The sequence below is a fragment of the Falco biarmicus genome, chromosome 3 (genome assembly GCF_023638135.1).
Source record: "Falco biarmicus isolate bFalBia1 chromosome 3, bFalBia1.pri, whole genome shotgun sequence".
Taxonomy (NCBI): Eukaryota; Metazoa; Chordata; class Aves; order Falconiformes; family Falconidae; genus Falco; species Falco biarmicus.
The window spans coordinates 36,620,256-36,640,332 of record NC_079290.1 but is presented as its reverse complement, the minus strand read 5'-3'; the positions used below and the strand labels follow the sequence as shown (position 1 = coordinate 36,640,332).

Below are 20,077 nucleotides of genomic sequence, written 5' to 3'. Positions count from 1 at the left end.
GCCCGGGGATGGCCGTAGCCAGAAACACACTGTCATTAGTAATATTGCAGAGTTATAAGCCAAAGCAAGTCTGTGACAAATCGCTGTATGCTGTACTTCTTTCGTGCACACATTTTTTTTCCTCTTTAGGAAGAAGAGAGGGGAAAAAAAGCAGCAATTTTTATCTCGGTATAGAAATACATTCCGGAAAACAAGCGATCAGCCTCCTCTGAGGCTTTGATGAGCTGCTTTGAGACCTCAGGAGACTGCTGGGCTCTTGCACCTGGAGCTGGCAGGTTAGTGAAAACAAAGGGCAACTTTGGTCTGCAAGAATAAAGGATGAAAACTAGGGTGAGTGCCTCTTTTCAGGTACAGCAGTATTCATCTATAGTAGGTAAAATGCAGCAATACTGGTAAAATGTCACCTGTGTTATTAGAAATGTTAATTGACCTCGCTAGCCTTCTGTCCTTAGAGATCTGCAACACTGCACGTCTGTAAGGTGAGGGGTCTGGTCCCTATGGCCAGAGCATGTAATTGCAGATGGACATTCCTCATCCTTCAAGATGCCAAGCCCCACTCATTGAACTCATAAGTTTTCTCATTTTTCTTTTTGGTTAACAAAACTAAAACCCGTAAAGGGAACAGTATGTGAGGTCAACTCTGTACAAGAGGATGGAAAATGCACCCATTTGCACATAGTTAATAACATGTCCTAGAATGGCCATTCACCCTCAAAAGACATTAGCATGTAATAGCAGCTGCTCATCCTCTGAGCGCAGACGAGTGGTGGAAAGAGGTGCTGAGAGGCTTTGTCCTAGAATTACATGTCACTGTTTAAACATGATGTGAGGAAATTATATTAATTGCCTGTATCAGTCTGGGACTGAAATGGTCCTATGTTGGTAGGAGTGGAGCAAATATCTTTCTCTGGGCAGGGTGCTGTTTGAGAAGAACATGTACATGTCTGAATGTCTAGAAAGTCTCACCATGGAATAAAATGAAAGAAAATCACTTCAATAAAATAGCTTTGCAAAATATTAGCTAGTAGTGATAGTTTTTGACCAAAAGTCTTGCATACAAAGATCTGATTTCCTGTAAGTATGAGCACTGAAAAAGCAAGAACTGTTATTTTTGATCTGTTACAGTTCAAATGTCACAGGCCATATTAAAGGAATTCACAGTTGGCTCTGGGATTTTGAAAGAAAAAAAATCAAGGACTTACACTGTTGTACAAAGGTCGGTGGTGATCACAGTACTAATGACCATGAGAGAAACATGAGGTGGTGGGGTTTTTTAAGCATCATTATCTAGCGGTCTTGAGTGCTAATCAAAACAAAGACTACGATGCCTGCTTTAATGGGGTTTTTTGTCTCAGTAATGCTCCTAAATGGAATAAACCACATTAGACCCAGACAAGCTAGGAAGAGAGAAAAATGGCAAAACAATCACTGAAAATGTAAAGATTCTTTTAATCTACTATTAACTGAGTTACCATCCGTGGCATTCACAGTTAAATGCAGTTTTGTAATCCATTTGCTGAATTGTACAACTGAAATAGAAATGTTGCTGTCCTGTTTAAAACAAAAGACTAAACAAGGCCCAAATAAACCTCCAGAACGGCTGGCTTGGCAAATACTGTACTAGAACAGGCTGCATATCTATTTTTTTCTTTAAAAATAAGAAAAGCAGCTCCCTTGGAGTTTTTTATTAGAGGGAATCAGACCCCACCGAGGTAGTCCTGCACATAAGCCGGATCACAAGCACACCACAAGAAGGATTCCCTAGCAGACAAAGGACCTCACTCACATACTCCCTCACCAACCACTGCCTTTCCCCATGGCTCCAGTGATACAGGGACAGATGCTAACCAATCTCAGCAGGCTTTGGACTGCTCTCTAAACGTTTATGGGAAGAGGCATTGAATGCCAGGAAGATTAACTCACTGACACTGTCCCTCCTCCTTGTTCCTTTGGCTTTGCTCATCTTTCCTCTGCATATGCTGGCCCAATGCATAGCCATGCTGAATTTCTTCAGCTTGATACCCCAAAAGATCTGATACATTTAAATCCCTCAAAAGAAATTAACTAGGTTTTCTGATACACCTATTTTGCTGTACCTCTCACACTGAGATGGGAGGATCCTCAGCAACTGAGTGGGAATACAGACTATGTTTTGGGCAGATCCTGCAGGAAGAGGTGACAATTTGCAGATAAAATGACAGCCAAGGTATAGAGGTAGTGATACCTTTATGTTCATTTAGAAGCAATAGTGAAACGTTTCCAGAGGTCCAGTCTTGGAAAGATGAATTAGGTCTTTGTTAATGGTGTACACAAAATGTAGGATTATGCACCTTACCTTGAGGAAATTTTCAATAAAGGTCTATACAAACTGAAGCTGTAGCTTAGGGAACAAAAAATTCATTCTGTAATTAATGGGTTCCCCCCAGTATTATAGAGAAAAAAATCCTGTGGTTTATATTGCCTTTGCAAAACGGTTGCTCTTCTGCTCTCAAGGGACTGTGAAAGGTCAGTGGTGTTGAATATATAAGATTTATAAAGTACTCTGGAATGAGAGGTGGTGTGTAAATGTAAAATATTATTGGAGCATACTATCCTTACTTCACAGACACTGAAATGGAACTACCTGTCTGTGCCACAAGAGCAAAACTAAGAAACCAAGTTAGTCTGATGACAGTGGGTTGTCTAAGGTTACTGACCGTCTATAACAGTGCAAGTATAAATTAAACTGGCGGGCAGATTTATCTAACGCTGAAAGTTACCGTTGTCGGTCTGGACTAGGTTATATGTAGATATGAATGTGTAGATTGTTACATAGAAATGACTAAGTAGGCAAAGATCATGGACTACTATGTACCATGATGACAAAGCGGCTTCTGAAGCAGCTGTAGGCACAGGAGCTGCCATGCAGCCCATCCACCTTCTGCAGAAACACTGCCTTACACAAGTCAGTTCTCAAGTGTATGCCAGAGATGCTTGGGATGCCATGGTCCTCACGTGCTTTGCACAGCCACCCTCACACAGCACTTTCAGGCTCAAAATATGCATCCTATTTATCCCTGGCTTTGATGGAGGCTTCCAAGTTCCCCTCGCAGATGTGAACCTTGAGATTTGTTCACTTATAACCAAAGAGGCTTCCTAAAAAACAGTCTCTTACCAAACGGAGTGAGAACAAGCTGGAATGGACTAGCGGTCCCATCCCCTCTCAGGGAAGCATAAGTTATGCTTTCACCCCATTTGGGGGGATCAATCCCAATTTCTCTCTTTCTTCTGACCACAACGATCCATAATTTAACACTGCAACAAATAAGCAGTTTGAAGTAGATTGTAAAATATTTTAACAGCTGGGGCAATGGCATTATTACTCCACTTTACTGTAAATGGAAAAACTCCCATTCCCCCTCCTAAACAAAGACAAAGATTGTAGATCATATTCTGAATTCTTTTAAAAACCTAGGCCAAAAGATCTCACCAGCACAGTCTGTTCCCCTTCACATTATTACTCCCACTCTCACAGATTCTTTTATCTAATTCCCTTTCTCCCTGAAGTCTATACTGTCCTTCCAAAAATTTTTCAACTGGCTTCCCTTTCCTTCTTTTAAATTCCCTCTCTCTCATCAGCCATCTAAAACCCTTCTTCAAATAATGCTATTTTATTTTAGAAAAATGACACTATGAATTCAGCACTACAAAGTAATCTGTTCCTACCTTTCTTCCTGTGCTAAAATATGCCATTTTAGATCTTTTTTTCTGGTGGGGGGGAGGGGAAAAGCACACAATACTGCACTTCAGCAAAAGTATATGAGCTTCCTGCTCCTAAAGAGAAAAAATGAAGTTCTTACTTTTGAATGTGTTCATACTTTCCCATAAAAATTGATATATCTCTCTGGGAGGTAAAGAAATTTGGATTATCTATATTTGAGAGAATAGTTACATGAAGTTACTGAGTAAAATGATTGATTTTCTAGCAACAGAACTTTTATTCAAGCATAATGTCAAAATTATTCTCATCTATGCAAAACACTTCTCATCCACACAGAAAAGGCTCTTAATTTCCGCTACAGTGAAAAAAACGCTATTGTATTTTTCTCTTCACTGATGAATTAAGTATTTGGTTTCTTCTGCTGTCTTCAGATAATTTTTACTCTTAATAGATCTGCTCATTTGGCTACAGCTAAATTGCTGTAGTAACAGCAGACAATGACACTCTTAGGCTATGCTATGCATGATTAATCTGTGCTCCAACAGAATGCGTTTATCATCTGGGGGCTGCCCTTCCCATTTGTCTTTTCCCTGTGTTTCCAGTTCTCCTTTCCTCACAAGGAGAATGACAAAAATCAGTGTGGGCTTTTAACCCAGGGAATGACATTTTTAGCTCTGAGGCCTATGTGTAAATGTAAATTTCCAGCTGTTAGAACAAAGAAGTAGCAAATGTGAGGCAGATATTAATATATTACCCAATGTTGGTAACACAAGAAAAAATAAAAAAATCCTCCAGCTACTCCAATAATGAAACCTTACTTGCTTAGGCATCTACATAGGCCCCTGCCGACAGAAATAAGAACTAACTAGTTTCTCGCAATCCATGGAGTCTAGTTAAATCCTCTGTGCCATTTCTTCATTTTCTGATATTAACAATCCATAAGCTAGAACATAAAGCCAATGAAATAATCTCCAGCTGTTTCTTCTGCTCAGGAATCTGATGAACATCCAAAGACCATTTAGGTTCTCTACTGCTTAGCACCTACTGCATGATAAAGTCAGGTGGTATCTGGAGGATTCTGGATCCTATGCTACAGCACTATTCTTCAGGACTATATTCAGCACCAAAAGTTAAACCTCATGTCTCGTTTCTACCAAGTACCACTTGAATGTAAGTCTTCAAGCACTTACAAAGCCAGTGTAGGCAGAGCTAATGAGCAACCACTCTGAGCTCCCTAAAAACCCTGCTTTCCTTTGAATCCACCAACTAAAAAATCCACAGCATGCCTGTGAATGAAGTGCTTCTTGTTGTATCTAGTATCCTTGTTGCTTCTACCATCTTCTAAACTTTGGAAACTTCTGAATTAACTGTCCTGACAAGGTGAACACAAGTCACAGCCAGATGCATGTAGCAGCATGGATATTCAGAGCATACTTATGATTTAGATTCTCCTCCAGGCTCTCCAGCCTCTCTCTAGTTCTTACCATTTCACATATTTCATCATCTCATCTTTCTCATTTCACATCATCCCTCCCATGGACCCCGGATCTCCATGAATCCTGAAAGTCCTTCTTTCTAACGTTAATACAGCAGCGCCTTCTGATTGTCTTGTGTCAAGCACATTTGTGTTTGTAATCCCTTTCACACTAGGCAATTCATTAAGGGCTCTGTTTTGATTACCAAAATGTGTGAACACAATTTTGTATCTCATCTATACAGGGTCAGTCTTATGTCAACTCATTTTTGTCTGTGACAGTCTTTTCCCATCCCATGGCAAAACAATGTTTACATTTGGTTAGCTAAAATATTTGCATTGCACATTCAAATGATGCGTTTTCCCAGTGACAGAGCTCTCTGTGGTATTTCCTCCTGTACCTACTATGCAGCGGAAATAGATGATTAAGATGAATAATCTGTGTGTCTCTCAACAAGGAGATTAAGGAAACAAGCAGCACACGATAGTAACAGTGCTAGACTTTGTAGTATCTGTGCAGGCAGTGTAATCTTCCTAGCACTGCTTAAAGCCTGCCTTTTAGAGCCCCAAATCAGAAGAGCTACACGTTTTTTAGTCATCGTATTTCAAATAGATTCTTCATTTATTGGCCATTTATTTGTTCATTCAGTGCGTGAGGTAGAGTAAAACACAACACACATAGGTCCTGGGAGAGGAGGTAAGAATGATGCTGTTTCCGGAACATCAGTCTGCCTGCAGATAAAAGCCTCGGGCACACCATGTCTGAGGGGCTGTGGAGGCGATGGGGGCTGCTACCCAGGAGGAGGAGAGAGAAGTGAAGTTGGCGAGGAGAGGGCCACAAGGTGATGGTATTTCTGGGGATCAGAATTTTAAATTCTTAATTTAATACTACAAAGTTGAACAAAACACTGCAAGCAGTGCTGCACAGGGACGTGCTGCACCACGAGCTACACCAGCCACACAGCATGATCCCTTCCCCAAAGGCACTGTCTCAGGCTTGTGGGAGAGAAAAAGTACACATATAAAACTTCACAAGACAGTGAAACTCAACAGCATTTAAGACCTATCATCATCTACACAGTAAACAGTTAATTTTGCTCACATAGTTGTTACTACCAAACAATGCAGGACTACCATACGCAAGTCTTTCTGAGAAGAAATCAGAGGCAGAGTGAAGCAACTTCTCATGCAGGAACCCTGTAGCAATGCAAAGTTAGGAAGAACTTCAAACCCCCAGCTCTCAGGGGGTGTATTCCTTACCTTATACCCCCATCCACACAGGTCTTCATACAGGCTCTCCCAGTGAGGAAGTGAAAGCTTCTGTGCTGAAAAAAAGACGAAGTGAAGTTCAGAAGTTACTGTAAAGGCTCTGCTTGTGCTTACATCCGTCACTAGCTCTGTTGCATCTTTTTGTTTACAGAAACACAGACAACAGATGAAAGTTGACTGTGTAAGCAAAAGCTATTTATTTTAAATTGACCCTTCCCGCTTAGTGTCACATACTCTGGAGGAAATGGGTTATAAAAGTCACTGTATAAATGAGGCACACAGCATCTAGCAAATGAACTTTAAGCAGGGTTATTTTATGTGTGGGAGACATATTTGCTCCACTGTTTTAAAATAACAGCAAATAAAACTTTGTGTTTGCCAGTTAAAACACAGCAGTAAAAGTAATGTAACAGGCTCTACACCAGTATAAGGCAGTGTATGCACAATAATAAATGACCAGTGCTTTTATGCAGTGGAGAGGGACTTTCTAGAAGGGCATGTAGCGACAGGACAAGGGGTTAATGGTTTTAAGCTGAAAGAGGGCAGATTCAGATTAGATACAAGGAAAAAATTCTTCACTATGAGGGTGGTGAGGTACTGGAACAGATTGCTCAGAGAAGCTGTGGATGCCCCATCCCTGGAAGTGTTCACAGCCAGGTTGGATGGGGCTTTGGCACCCTGGTCTAGCGGACCATGTTGCAGGGGAGTTGGAAGTACATGATCTTTAAGGTCCCTTCCAAACCAAACTATTGTATGATTCCATGAATTTTGATTTAATCTCAAACCACATTTATCCACATATATTTTTATTTTCTGATACAAGTGTCTTTAGTAAAGCATCCACTGAAAAACAGTTGCGAATTGCAACCTCTTTATTTATTCTGGTTCCATTTTTTCTCTTGTGCAGACAAGCTCTGATTTGGGATTTCCACACTTACTGGTCCCTGACAAGTGCAAGAAAACCACTGAAAGACACAGAATCTAATCTAGGGTCTCACTTCCTCCTCTCATGGAGGTAATGACCATAAATATATCTCATCTGATAGATAAAATAAATGTTAGGCAGGTTTAAACATGCTTATTACTATTTTAAAATGTTCTTCTTTACTGTAGCTGGTGTTGTTTGGAACACACCTCCATAATGAGAAGGGCACCGTTAAAATGCTGATGTCCACATGGCAGGACGCAGGGTCCAGCATCATCCCTCCATCCCTGCTGACCAGCTGGGGAGCAGGGACCTGGCTCCCCCATGCTGGAGCCCATGGCTTCCCTCTCCCTCAGTAAGGGGGGGGGGGGCACAGGGAAAGCCTGCCTGGAGGGAGGGAACAGGCGCATCACCTGCCTGCCTGGTGCCGGACATGCCAAGCAGCCTGGGGGACTGCGTACGGGTTAGTAGGGTGGACTCTCCTTCACAAAGAGGATGCTGCAAATTCCCAGGCTGAGGGCCAGATAAACTCAGATACTGTGTTTTGAGCAAGTTTGAGTTAGCAGCCTTGCGGTTTTAATTTAACACTTCTAAACGTTACCTCCTTCAACCACCCTCATGGCTACCCAGCTTGCAGCTCCCGGCCTTTGGCTGGCCAGCCAGCAAAGCCCCACCGATTTTGGCAGAGGGATGTGCAGCATGATGGGCAGCGGCTGCCGCTGTCACTAGCAGGATGTTATGTGGAGTTTCTCCTACAAGGCAATGTGTTTATTCTTCGAAACAGTTGCTCCCTAAAGATTAAAACCAAACAACAGCACAAAAGCAGCATGTGTCCTCCGGGGCTGCTACGTGCCATCGGGTAAACAGGAGGTACAAGCTGCATTCTCCTGAATGACACGCAACGAATGGTGCCCCACTTTCAGAAAAGAGTAAAGTCCTTCAGAAAACAAATTATACTCTCCTCTTTTTTACACACATACACACACAACCTCACTTAGAAAAAAAAAATCAACAAAAAAATCCCCCAGTATCTTTCAGATGCCACTTGTGACATTAAAAGCTCCAGTGTTGGGGCTGTGTTGGGGGGTCCCCACCACAGCTGAGCCCATTCAGCCTAAAAGCACATCAAACTGGGCACACAAAATGAACAACAGCCACAGCTCCAAGGCATGCACTTTTAAGAACACGCTCCTTATCATCCCCAAATAGCAGTACACACTCTCAAAAATATAGTTAACAATTACAAGGGACAGACAGCAATAAGAACAGCAAAGAGACCTGAAGAAGCGCTCAGACAAAATATATCTTTACTTTTAAACTAGAAAAATAATAGTAATTTAAAAACTACTAAAAATATCATAAAAGTAGTCATAACACAGGAGAGGTATCCGCATCACAACATCAAATCTGTTTAGCACAGTCTGCGTAATCACAGTTATTACAAACTGGCTGAAAAAATAAATGCGACAACGATTTTTCTTTCTGCTGAGGGATGTGGAACAAATGTTAATTTTTTGCTGCTGTACAGGGTGTTTTATACCCCAGGGAGTAGTACCTGCGGGGGGGAGTGAGGAACTGCCTCTGGTAATAGGAAGAAGTATTTATCTTGCCTAATGGCTATAAGTTAATGTATTTCTATTAGCAAAATCAATTTAATATTGCATATACATAGTAGCTTCTGGCTTAAAAAGTAAGAAAGCTGGAGAAGGAGACTAAATGATCTTTTCTTCCTCTGATAAGAACACACAGAGATTTTCTCATTACTGTAATGCAAACTAAGCCCACATAAAGGGGATCAGGCAAACTTCAATAACCCTCAGCGGCAGCACAATGCCACCATGAAGCTCTATCCCCCTAAGGAGTACGGTGGACTTCGCAACTTTTCCCCCTGTCGTATATCCGCATTGTAATTAATAACCCAATAGCAGCAATCACTCCCGTGCTGCTATAAAGATAAAAACATTACCTTTGATTAACAAGGATTCCTCATCCTGGACCCTGTTTGCATTGTGCAGAAGACACCAGGAGAAGTTATGTGTGATGCTCGGAAACTCCCTCTTGCTGTTAATGCAGCTCTAGGAATTTCCTGACCCCTGTCCTCAGCCCCTTGCCGATTCCGTATTCGCAGCGCAGATCCCCACCTTCTCTGGCTGCCAAGCCGGCCACAGCCTGCGAACAATGCTGCCTCTGTCAACCCGCCGAACCAACAGTGGCACAAAGGCACACTCATGTACAGCCCCGGACGTTTTTTTTTCCTTCTTCTTGGAGTACAGGCTGATGAGAATGGATGGGAGAAAATGCTTATGTATTTGTGATTAGCCAAAGCTTTGTTACATTCAGGAGGGGTAAGATGGTGTTGGCGCACGACAGGCACCCTGGCACCTAGGGGGCAGATGAAATCTGCGCTGGTGAGAGTGCTCCCTGCCTCACTTTGCACATTTTTGTGTTGGATCTGTGGGTGGCTGTGTGAGCAAGCAGCTGAAATAGGGGAGGAGCTACACAAAATGCAATTTATGACTTGAAGCCTTGTCTGCCTTTCCAAGAGCAGGACAGAGAGGCAAAATTGCAGCACGATGACACGGCACCGTGCCTTACACACCCCACCTGCCACCGACTGCCTCTCCAAACTGGCTGGGAAAGCTCCCCTCCCTGCTGAAGTGCAATGTGCACGACAGAGCATGGATGCAGCAGCTGCTCTTGCACCGCTCAGGAACCACACTCCAGAGAGCCTCTGAGCACGCTGGCTGCTCGCTCCCTCCCCACAGCATTATCAGTTTAATTTTCAAGAAGGCACGATGCTTCACGAACTTAACAAGTGACTGTAGGATGAGACGATAACATCCTCAGCAGATGTATACAGCTGTCACTAGGAAGAGGGGAAGACAGCATCTTAAATCCAAGTTTTCTGCAAAGCTCCCCTTGGAAATCAGAGAGACAAAGCAGAAAGACCTTTTAAAATCAGACGTCTGTATTTTTCTTGTTTTGAAAGGACTATTATGTGCATGTTGCACATATTTTGTGTAAGTTCAGCTTTGTTTTCTTTCCTATAAGAAAATGAGAAGCCATCTGGCCCGGCTCCAGAGGAGTCGGAGATGATTCCTTCTGAAACCAATTGGAATTTTACAGTTTAACTCAAATATTCCCAAGCCAACCTCCATGATAGATGCTAGCTGTTTCACATTCTTTCACAGTAATTTTAGTTCGGATCTTAAAGCACTGCAACTGAACAGAGCAGCCAGCAACAACGCATTTTCTTCTAGAAGCAAAAACCAAGGGACACACAACGCCAGGGTGCAGCACAGCTATGGACTCATTCCAGGTCCCTGATGAACCATCGCAGTGTTACAATAATTTCCCATGCAATCAGTATTAATTGGTGACTTGCTGGCAAACACCCAGGGGCCCTATCTCATCCTTTTAGCAGGTCCTACCAGGTCAGGCTTGAGGATCGCCAGTGGGGTCAGGCAGCCATCACTGGTGCCCCAGCTCTCGGGGCTTTTTTGCTGTTAAATTTTTGGAGAACTGGCAAGGGGTATCTTGAGTAACGAGCAATCACAGATATGCCACTTCCAAATTAACACTTATGAGTTTGTAACACGAGACAGCAAAATAAGAGGGAGATTTCTGGAGGGACTTTATAAACTTTTTTTGAAAATAACTCATTTCAAAGCATTTCACTGAGGCCAAACTCCAACATCATCTTCAGGAGAACTGAATGGCAGCGCCAGTGGGTAGTAACAGCCCAGTAAGACTCTTCATCTTGTACGCAAAATTAAGTTGAGAAAGGAGAGCTGTAAATGAGTAACCACCTTGTCTAATTTTATCTTTTAATAACAATTCTTAAGGATTTTTTTTTCAATTTATCTATTAGGAAGATCAAGTTACCTGTCTTAAGGATGTTGCCAAATGGACTTAAGCAGTATCAGGATTGGTTCATATCAGCAGAGCCCTATGACTCCATGGCAATAAACAAAATCAGATGTTCTTCAACAGAATATCTTAAATATTTAAAACATATTTCATAGTTGCTTCCAGGGTGAGCGTCACAGCTGATGAGTCTCAAATGGGATCTTTTTTTGCTCTGTAGAATTATGTAAGTAATCTCAAAAATGCATGTACTTCTATCCTTAAAAAAAAGGGCTGAGGCAGTTATTTAGAATCAAAAGGATGCCCTAACTGATGACTGCATGAGGCCAGTCTACACAATACCTAATGGTAAAATACATTAGGAAACACTTGTTGCTACAGGCAAGCAGAATTACTTCAACTAAACCAGGTCAAGTATAATCAAGAGCAATGTCCTACAGGCCAGCTTTATTCCACCTCCCTTTTCTGCTTTTCCTAAGTTTCTTAGTCAACATGGATCAGTGCTCCTTAGCATTATTCTGCTCATAACATTTTCCTTTTTTACTGTGCAACACTTGGGAACCGCAACATAGCATCAATAGGTTGCCTAATACAAAATGTCTAATGGTATACTTCGGCTTGGAGGTAGTCAAGAACATTAATGATGGTTCCTTCTCTTGGAAATCTTGGGTGGAGAGGAGGAGAGTGCGACAGCCTGCCTGTGCCATCTCACGTCATCTCTAAGAAATTGCACCTCCAGGTTTTACTTAAGGGCTCATGTTGTACTTAGTGTACACAAACTCAAATGTGAAAACAAAAATACATAGTATTTACATTGGTCAGCAGATATATAGAATCATAGAACAGAATCATAGAATCATTTAGGAGAGATTTATCATTTACCTATGTGGTTCATATAACATAATTTATCATTTTTTTCCTTGGAGATCCTTCTTTCTCTGGTTCTTCGTGGTCCTATTTGATTTTGATTTTTTAAAGGCCTTACTTTTTCTTTCTTCCTATCTATGGCATGTAAAGATCCAACCATTATATCTTAGTGTCATGTGAAAAATGAATACTTTCAGACTATTCTCACATTTTAGAAGTACAGCAAATGACCTAATTTTCACTGGTGTAACCACACAGTAACTCCATTAACTTCCAGTGTGTTTGGATTGCCCACCATCCACCTGAGATGTCCCTCACCTCTATCTCACACATCCTTAGCTCAGAAAGAGTGTAAACCCACAAAGATATTGTTCAGGGCAATTTAGGCGGCCAAAGAGTTTTGTCATTCAGTGGAGGGATGGATTAAGGAAGCGCAGAATGAAAGTTTCAGAGATCTTTTCTGTAAAAAAATGCAAGAGGAAGGAGCACAGTGCGCACTCTGGCAGGGACAGCAAGTGCAGTATGTGCTTTTGGAGCTGCAGAAGGATTATTAGACATCTTAGTACACTGCTACTCTGAAAAATCTGGTTTGCTCACAGGCTTTTACCACACATACGTTCACACTCCCACTTTACATCTACAACTAAGAGACAGTGGGATACAACATTCAGTTTTCAGAAAACACATGACCAAGAGTTTCTTTCTCCAATGAAGTATGCCGAGGCTTAGTCACTGCCGCTTTGATACCCGATATCAAATTCAATCTTTGCAAATATAAAGCAAACATCTTTAAGCGACTTATGAACATCTCTGTCTATACAGATAAGAATTACACTTGTAAATTACTTCCCTAAATAGGTGTTACATCAAATCTTCAACTAGTCAAAGACAGTTGTGTTCAGCCTGCATCAGGCGATAATGAAGCCTTAACCCTAGAGATCTTCGTTAAATTTGGATTAGCTGTTGATGAAAACCAATTTGATAACACTGCTTATTCTAGACTTCCCTTGCAATTTTTCCAGTCAAACTCATCACTGCTGTCCCTTCCTGCATTAACTTTCTAAGAGCGTTACTTCCAGTGACAGTTTTACTTGTAGAACTGCACAGCATCAGTATGTGCCCCTCATCAGGTCCTTCTACCCACTGAGACCAGTGCAGGATTGTACCAGGTTCTCTCCATCTATGGAAGATCCAGGGACTAAACACATGATTACACTTTTTCAAGCATCACCTTTTGCTCCGTCTGGGAGCTTGTCAGTCCTGGGAAGTACCTGCATGTTTCCTATGCTTGCCAAAGACACACACATGCCAGACTGCCTCCACTGCTGCAGAGGGCTGTATTTCATTTTGAGCTGTCTTATTGAAGTATTTTACTTGGACACAGATCATTTGGGTCTATTGTCTGTTCTCTGTTAAAAGCTCCTGACTAACTCAGGTGAATACATCATCTATACAAGTTACACATGGCTTATGGCCACGTGGATTTTAATTTGGCATGTTTAGCATGTGTCTAAAGCCCCTTCTTCAAGCAGTCAAGTCAAAGCCTTATGAAGATTTAAAGTGTACCAATATGATCTCAGTTTAATATTCTGTATTACAAGAATGCAAAACATTTTGTTAAAACTTTTTTTTTATAGAAGTTAGTTTGCAGCATTAGTGTAATTATGAACTACTATATGTTCAGTGAAGCATTGCTTTAAGAACACCTGATGTCTTGCAAATTTATTTCTCCTCTTTCCACCTGTCTGATTAGCACCGGTAATGGAATTGAAACTTTCACCTCATCTGCTTTCAGTATTTATCAAGCATTTGAGCATGGCTCTTTGGTTTCCATTTGTAGTAACCAGAATTTCCAACTGTTTTTTTCAGCCAAATACTTGATAGATTTGGGCTTGCTTTGTCCAGACAAGACCAAATGTACTCACTCTGCTACAGTCAAAACTAAATACTTATATATGTTTTTTTAAAGCTACTCATTAGGACATGGATAGCGACAAATGTGCTTCCTTCAACTTCAGCTTACCTTTTATTCTCCCCTGCAGCTTGCTCAAATTTATTAAAAACAAAGAAAGAAATCACATTACTAAGTTTTCATATTCCACTCTTCTTAATTTTCAAATTTCAGTCATCTATAAGGCCCAACTATTCTATGACAAGAGCTTTTTAGACCATTTAACAGGACTAAAGTCTTGAATGACCAGGGATTTTCTTTTTTTGTTTAATCCTCTCCTGCATCCTCCCATTTTTCCTATTTTCCACTCCTTAATTAAATTTCAGGTCAAAGCTCTTTCTGACTCATGACATTCAAATGTTTTCAGATTTGGTTAAAAAATTGTGCAAATCCATTATCCTATATTGTCATAGCTAACCAGAAGAAACTCTCTTGAATTATTTGGATATATGGACAAGATCTGATTATCTAAATCAAATTGCTAAACTAATGCACAAGGGAATATAATTATTTTTTTTTTTAAAAAAAAGTCAAATCTTATTAAAGTGTGCTCAAAATAATTGGCCAGACTATAGGAAACTAGTGGGCAGAGGTTCTGGAAATGGAAGTGACACCATGCTAATTGGCAAAACACCCACCAGAAGATAAAAATCTATTTACAATTTAAGGATTTAATTTTGAGATTATAAATGCAAGAGACAAAGAATGACATCCTCCTGTCATTTGCTGACAAGCTGTGATAAAGCATCTGAGGATACCTGTGTCACTACCTCATAACCAGCCACGACTGCTCTGCATCCTGCCTCCTACAACTGACTTGCATATCCAAGTCCTGATCCTGTCAGACCTGTCCGAATTATCCCAGATTTGCTGCCAGAAGTGGTGGCATCATACTAAGCAAAAACATAACAGATAAAACTGTTTCTGTTCAGGGAATTGCATTTATATGGAATGTAATTATTAAGGTTTAATTTTCTCTGCACAAGCATTTACACAAACTATATAAGTCCTCTTACCAGAGCTACTGCTCTATAGAAACTGTTGAAGTGCATTTGAGTACTGAATCAGTACTAAAGATGTCTGTAGCATTTATGTAATTTAAAATATTATTTAATATACAAAAAATTAAAAGAAACCACTTTTAGAAACTTTTGTTTAACCACAGTAAATTGGGATAACGACCAATATGGGAAGACTCATTTCAGGAAAACCAGGATGGGATGTACACTGTCAGCTAACAGTTCTTGGTCTCTGATTAGTACTATATCCTTCACAGTGAAACCTGGTTTAAAAAGCAGGAAAAACAAGATGGACAACCTTAACCCTCTTCAAAACATTAATATGAAGCTGGATAATTATGTCAAACATTACTTAACATAACCAAGGCTATTCGTGCTGTCCTCCTAAGTACCCACAGGACAGAGCAGAGAGCTGGCTGCCCGTCCATCTGCTTCAGGTGGCCCTAGACTGAAATCCAGCAATACTGCCTGAAGTTTGACCTATGTTACTGGTATAAAAGAAAAAAAAAAGCCAAAACAACAAACCAGCCCAAAGAAGCTGCTGGCACCTCAGATTCATAATGCTCCTGATGCAGATGAACAACAGATCAGTAACAGAAAGTGTTTGCAGCTTTTTTCTGCCATTGCTGTCCTGGGATTTTATGCTTTTTGCTTGGACTCCACACTACCTGTGAGAGATCAGACCTGTTTTTTTATCTAACATTATATTGTCCTTCAGTACTTTGTTCTCCTTTAGCAATACTTGCCATGGATGGATCGGCATGTATCTGAAAGCCTCACTCAAACTTGATTCAGAAGGCTGGAATGAAAGAATGTAGAGAGTAATTCAAATGGAAACTTAAAAAAGCAAAACTCCCAAGTGTCTGATAAAGTCACACTTACACAAGCGTGTTGAGAAACTGGGCCCTGCCCTGACTGTCACGTATACTTTCAACAAACACTTCTGAGAGTGAAGCGGCCAGGTAAGCCAGCAGTGTCCGACCACCAGCGGAGCTCTCTAAAGGCTCTGAAGGTACCTGTTCATAAAGGTTTTGCCCTGATCACACAGCGTGGCCATGACAGAAGCTGGTTGTTCTGTTTGATTATTTTTTTTTTTTTTAAACTAACATCATCATCACGAAAATTAGCTCGAGCATCGAGAATCATCACAGTCAGCAAGCAGAGGCTCAGCCTTCAGTGCACCTCCACTCCACCAGCCTTTGATATATGAAAGCCAGTATCTGCAACAGAGACTTCAGCCTGTAATTATTAAATATGTCTCTACAGGACCACGGCTCAATAAAGCAGGTGATGCCAAACTGAAGCTGCTGAGACAGCACCAAAAAGCCTTCGTCTACCATGATGCCTTCATTCCAGTGGATGAATTTTGCAGCTAACTGCCATTTGCGTGCCATCACCTACCACCTTCCTCTTCTGTGTGGGAGGTGGCAGACAGAGTGGACTGAAAGTGATTTTGATGCAGAGCATCACCACTCTGACTGGCATGCAGACAAGGAGGATTTCCAAGAACATTTGCATGTCTCTGTCTTTACAAAACAACCGTTTAAATCAGTCTGCCAGTGGGAACTGAACGCGATGCTTAAGGAATCCTGCATTAACTTGTAAATGATAAGATTTCAAGCATTGGAACAGGCTGCCCAGGCATGTGGTGGAATCATTGTCCCTGGAGGTGTTTAAAAAATGCATAGGTGTGGTGGTTAGGGACATAGTTTAGTGGTGGACTTGGCAGTCCTGTGTTAACAGTTGGACTTGATGATCTGAAAGGTCTTTTCCAACCTAAATGATTCTATGATTCCAAGGTGGGTTGTTTTTTTACTTCATGTGATCTCTGTCATCTTTACCTAAGTTGCTGAGAAAGCCAGTGGGTTAGCAGAAGCCTATTCACCACCTCGAGACACTGTACTGGATAAAATACACTGGACAAGACAGTAAACAGTACTGCCTATCCCTACCTATTGAACTGAGAGAGATGCTAGCATAAAACCCTAAAACAGAGATCAGAGATGGGATTTGCTTAATCAAGCAAGCTTTGCCAGAAGATGTAATTACATACCGCAGAGGATCACAAGAGCCTACTTTTAGAAAAAAACCCACACAACCAAATCTTGAAATTCTTCTTCAGTATTTGCATTAAATCCACGGGAACTATATGGGCTTCAGCATGTGTTTTCTCCCACACCAAAGCAGACAGATGGACAGACAGGGATGTGAGAAAAACATTTTCTGTTAAGCCTGAGGGGAGATGAACAAGTAAAGAAGGCACCATGTGCTTTCCCCCTGCCCAAAGCATAACCCCCCCTGCTGTACTGACAGCCTGGCCTTCACAGAGCTCCCTTCCCTTGACAGCAGAGAAAGCAGTGGCCAGGCAGCCAGCAGGGCAGTACTCCTGCCAGCACCTCTCCCACAGCCGGGAAGCATTCCTGGGGTGCTCTGTGCCCTGTTGGAGCAGGGAGCAAGGCTGGGGCTCCCCACCTCCATTGTCCTGCCACCCAGCATGGCCCTGGGAAGAGAGGTCACCCTGTTTCACAGCCATCAGTTATTGCAACACAGAAGCTGCCTTTGTATAAATAGTTTTCGTTCTACTAAAATTCATCTACCCTAGCTTGTTTCCTTCCTAACAGTTGCTAATGGATTTCATTACAGTTTTTCTCCTTTTTCATGTGCATTCCTCTCCTCGCAAGGAAGGCGTCGGAGCAGCCGCAGCCAGCTGTGAACTTCCCCACAGGGACCCTGGCTGCTGCCTCTGAGGCACCAGTGACAGTCCCGTGATGATGGAAAGCATCTTAATTTCAGACAAGATCACTTGCTGCTGCTGTGGGAATGCAGGCAGCAAAGTCTGCTCACTTTACAGCCAGGGAGATGAGTCTTGCACCCACTGCAAGAAGGAGAAACAATTCGTTTGGAATCAGCAGGGCAGAGGAAACAAATTAATCATGCAGTATGTTTAGGAAAGCCTCGCCTTCTCTGAAGTGTTTCAGCAATGATGTTCAACAAACGGCAATTGTACCCTCTCCACCTTTGCTTTTATTGTCTGATGAAGGCAAAGTCAAAATATTAGTTCTCTTTTTCCAGCGCTTTTAAAATCAGATTTCTGGGGTAGCTGTTAGCATTCTCTCTGTATTAGACACCAGAAGTCATAGTGAGTCAAAGCCTGAGTCTTTGCTCAGACAAATCCAGGAACATCAGCTTGGAAAACATGCCTTAGGAAACCAGCTTCTGTTCCCTGCCACTGGAAGCATCACAGCCGACAATCCCAATCAGGCCAACTAATACAGGTTTCCTGATATTTTTTACTTTCCCAATTTTATAGAATGTAGAGAAAATAAACTCAAATAAGGGTGGGTTATCTCACATGTGTAACCTCTTCAAAACTAAAACACAGACATTAAGAATGTGAAATACCAGCCATATACAGATCTTGTCTAAGAGATCCGTTAGCACAGATATACCTGGGCTGGCAGGCACACTTTCAAAAATTACAGGTCTTGTACACGCAGAGAAATCTCTTTGCCTCTATGAAGCAGCTTTTTTTTTTTCCTTTTAAGTGCAGTCTTTCCATTCATATCAAATCCTGATAAAACAAAACTTACTTTGCTTGTGTTTTATGAGCTTATGACCAAGACGAGCCTCACGCAAAAAAAGTAAGTTAGGCAGCCATTTAGATATTTGCTCATTTAAATAGGTGGCCATACTTTGCATGAATTTAACATTGTCAATAAGTACAGGAGGTGTCAAATACTCAGGCTATTATGTTGCTTCTTACTGATACAATAATAATTACCAATGGCTCCTCTTTTAAGAAGTAAAACACTCACAGTGCTATTTGGTTTTTTTATAACAATATTTAACATGGGAGAGGTCATAAAAGGATAAGCAGCTGAAGCCTCCGGACAAACTGATGCCTCCAGAGAAAGTAAGTATTTACCACACAGTATAATTACATGTACAAAACCACTGTTCACAGATATAAAGACAAAACCAATTAAGGTCTGCTGTTACCTGTGACCTACCATCTCTGACTTCTGCTCTGCGCTTCCATTCTTCAGCCAGCCCTTTGCTGCAGCCACATCCCTGTTCTTCCCCCGCTGCCTGCTCCTGTCCCTCTCCTCTAACAGTGTCAGCAGTACCACCCACAGCACTGGACATTGCCTACTTGATTTGCCACTGCATCAACACAACATAAATCCCCCAGGCACACCAAAGCAACACTACATTAATGCTTCATATATGCTGCAACAGCATCTCTCAAAATGCCTAGAAAATCTTTTGAGATGACCACGGCTTTGTTCCCACTGCACTCTGGCAAGGAAGTGGTTAAAACAGACAGGGAAAACCACTGCAAATAATCTGAAAGATTGTATTCCCATTTTATTTGCCACTTTTAATCCTATTCTTGCCTATAAAAGTCTTCATGCAATACTGCTCTGTTGAAATAATTAGAAATGCTTTGGCTCCGTGCAAGCAGAAAAGCCCAGAACCTGATCCAGCGTGCAGGAGCACCAGTGCCTCGCCCGCCACGAGCCTGCAGTGCCATGTCAGGCATTGATTTCTCCGGACATCTGCCTGCTTAGGAAGAAGCTTTTATAGGAATTGTTTTAACGACATTCTGTCCCATGCAAGTGTGCAGCCAAAAAAATTTAAACCCCGCTCTTGACATAGTCTTTTTCAATACAGATGAAGTTCATAGGAACCATTTATTTTTCACGTTTGTGTTTCCAGCTTTATCATTTCCATTTGCTCAAGACCCCTTGTCATGTCTCATTCTTATTTTAGCACTAGTCTTAAAAGTCTTACAGACATGATTATTTTGACTTAGCACCATCTTGCTATCCTCAATTCTGCCTTCACATAAAAAAAGACAAAAGCAAAAGCCCTACCCCTCTATATTATTGTATATTCTTACTAATAGTGTCCAAAGGGCACATGAATGTATGAAAACAAAACAGAGCTGCACAGATGAAGGATTCGTATCACTTAGGAATGTAAAAACCTTATCTTCTGTGTT

General features: G+C 41.4%; 1 protein-coding gene across 10 annotated transcripts in view; it reads right to left on the bottom strand.

Moving 5' to 3' along the window:
• The window catches only part of PAG1 (phosphoprotein membrane anchor with glycosphingolipid microdomains 1), a 116,198-nt gene that overhangs the window by 41,898 nt on the left and 54,223 nt on the right, over nucleotides 1-20,077 (bottom strand). For 6 of the 10 annotated variants that reach the window (XM_056331723.1, XM_056331715.1, XM_056331717.1 and 3 more), the window contains one exon: nucleotides 6,435-6,499. The exons of 2 other annotated variants lie outside the window; for them this stretch is intronic. The gene's annotated coding sequence lies outside the window, so the exon portion shown is untranslated. Of the gene's footprint in view, nucleotides 1-6,434; nucleotides 6,500-9,334; nucleotides 9,471-9,509; nucleotides 9,784-20,077 lie in introns of those variants that run through there. 2 more of the 10 variants (XM_056331719.1, XM_056331718.1) reach the window with 2 other exon arrangements.